The sequence below is a fragment of the Oryzias melastigma genome, linkage group LG24, assembly GCF_002922805.2.
Source record: "Oryzias melastigma strain HK-1 linkage group LG24, ASM292280v2, whole genome shotgun sequence".
Lineage (NCBI taxonomy): Eukaryota > Metazoa > Chordata > Actinopteri > Beloniformes > Adrianichthyidae > Oryzias > Oryzias melastigma.
The window spans coordinates 19,707,685-19,710,768 of record NC_050535.1 but is presented as its reverse complement, the minus strand read 5'-3'; positions in this window follow the sequence as shown (position 1 = coordinate 19,710,768).

The window sequence follows — 3,084 nt, the reverse complement described above, 5'->3', positions numbered from 1 at the left end:
AAACAAATATAAACATATACAAACATATTTGAATGAAGGTGATAACTGACCTGCTCCTCTTTTAACACTTTGTTTTCAAACCTTCTTTTCCAAATCTAAAAATTTGACTTGATTTCAGGAAAGCTGGTAGTACGAGATCAGAAGGCTGCAGCGCCCCCTACTGGTACAGAGGATTAACAGCAGGAATAAAGATAACCTCATTTTGAGGACTGTTAGTAACAGAGGTTTAAGTTCAACAACATCCAAAGAATGAAGAATGTTTGACAGCAGGGGTCACCAACCTTTTGGAAACTGAGAGCTCCCCTACAGTGAGCTAGCGAGCTCTGCTGTGATGACCTAGCAAACGACGCTGAAGTTGGCTTCCGATTCACAGCTTCCGATTCGTGAGAGCGTTCCACTGTATTTTTCGAACTCAGACAACCTAAAAACAGGTCCTGTTCGAAAACTACTGCACCTAGGGCGTTATGTGGTCAGATCACAAAAAATGTGATAAAATCATAATATTTCACAATTTCACAAATCAATAAAATTTTTCACAAATCAGAAACTATGCTTAATTTATTCTTTACTATTTAAAGCATCATTTAATCCAGGTTTGAGCTGTCTAAATCCTGTAGTTTTTTAACAGGACCTGTTCTTATGTGGTCATGGGGAAAAAAAATGGGATAAAAATCATAATATTTCACATTTTCACAAATCAATAAAAGCTTTCACAAATCAGAAACTATGCTTAATTTATTCTTTACTATCTAAAGCATCATTTAATTCTGGTTTGAACTGTCTAGGTGAAGTAGTTTTCGAACAGGACCTGTTTTTAGGTGGTCTGAGTTCGAAAAATACAGTGGAACGCTCTCGCGAATCGGAAGCTGTGAATCGGAAGCCAACTTCAGCGTCGTACCCAGCAAGCTCATCTGTAGCATCCTTGTGAGCTCCGCTGTGCCATGCTAGCAAGTTCTATTGCAACATGTTAGCAAGCTCCTCTACAGTGAGCTAGCGAGCTCTGCTATAGCGAGTTAGCGAGCTCCTCTGTATTGAGCTAGCAAGCTCCACTTTAGCATGCTAGCGAGATCCTCTGTAGCAAGCTAGCATCCTTAGCTGTATTGAGCTAGCAATCTCCGCTGAAGCAAGCTTCATTGCACCATGCTAGCGAGCTCTTTTGTAGCATGTTAGCGAACTCCTTTGTATTGAGCTAGTGAGCTCCACTTTAGCATGCTAGCGTGGTCCTCTGTAGCAATGCTAGTTTTCTTTGCTGTATTGAGCTAGCGAGCTCTGCTGTAGCATGCTGGTGAGCTCCTCTGTAGCATCCTAGTGAGCTCTGCTGTAGCATTCTAGCGAGCCTTTATTGTAGCATGTTAGCTAGCTTCTCTACAGTGAGCTAGTGAGCTCCTCTGTGGTGAGCTAGCAAGTTTGTTCCGCTGTAGTGAGCTACTGAGCTACACTGTCCACCAGGCGGCTGGTTAGCATAGTGAGCCTACACACTTAAGTCAGTGTGGGCAAACACAGGTGGGGGTCTCATTTTCTGCCACTTTTAAACTGTTAGTTATACAAAATTAATAATAAATAATGATACTCCTCTATGTAAAGAGACTGATTTCTCACCTTAATTATCAACAACAACAACAAGCTAGTAAACAGATATCGATATTCAGCACTTTAACTGTTACATTTTCAAATGATTTCTTACATTTCATGGGAAAAATGTCCCATTTTAACTGTGCTGTAGCATCCATCCATCCATCCATCGTCTTGTCCGCTTTTTCCCTTTCAGGGTCGCGGGGGTGCTGGAGCCTATCCTGGCTGCTGATGGGCGAAGGCGGAGTACACCCTGGACAGGTCGCCAGTCTGTCTCAGGGCCTCAATCACACACACATACTGTACAAACACTCTCACATTCACACCTTGGACGGTGGGAGGAAGCCGGAGTCCCCGGTGAAAACCCACGCATGCACGGGGAGAACATGCAAACTCCACACAGAAAGGTCCCAGCCGGGAGTCGAACCGGGGCCTTCTCGCTGTGAGGCAAGAGCGCTAACCACTGCGCCACCGTGCAGCCCATGTTGTAGCATGTATATCAATTATGTAATGTTAAAGAAAAATCAACGTACGCATTTTTAAACAAATCTTGTCACATTTTCAACTAATGACCATCACTTATGGATGAATCAGTTATTCTGAAAACTCAGATTTGTGCGTTACTGTGGTTTTGTGTGTGCGTAACAAGTGATTTGTGCGTAATTTTTAAGATTTGTGCGTATTGTTAGTTTCAAAATGATGTAATTGTATTTTATGCATTTGTAAATTGTGATTTGTTTTTTTTTATATATATATTTTTTGTACTTATGCACATAACCTACTGTATAAGTTACAAATCAAGAATTACTCACCCACAAATCAGGGTGATTCTAAGAAGACGGTTCTGGATTTTCCAAATCTAAACTTCAAAAACATTTGATCTAAACTGTCTCTTCAGAACAGTGTAATCCTCTTTTGTCTTTAACCTAGACTGAAAGTGTCCCTAAGACTTACAGAAACACTTTACTTATTGTTATTCCCTGAAACATTTGTGAGAAAGTTTCAATGTTGGCTGAAGATCATTCTGCGCCTGCGCGCTCTGTCAGCACCTGTAATAGCGGCATGTGTCCACTGGGGGGCGGGGTGACACAGGAGAACCGGGGGAGGGGGGGCATCAGGCGTGACTGAAAGTCTTGTTTGTTTTTGTGAATTCCTGAACCTGCTGGACTGGTCGGTTCCATCAAACCCGAACCTCCTGTCGAACCTGTCGCCTTCAAAGAGCGACGTGACCGCGGGGATCAAAGCGCCGCCGCTCTGTCACGTCTGACAGCTGATTGAATCCGAAGCGGGGAATCGGATTAAGTTTCGATGAGCGTCCGTGAACGTGACGTTCCCGCCCCGCGCGTCGGTGAGCAGATCGGAGTGGAAACAGAAGCGGGGTGGAGGGAAGTGCGCGCGCAAGCGGCCGCGCGCCTCACTTTCCCAGCTGACGGCGCTGCCGCGAGGCTTTGATCAGAGTTTGCTCCGCGCGCGCGCGGCTGCACTGTTGCACAACTTTGCAGAAGTGCGTCC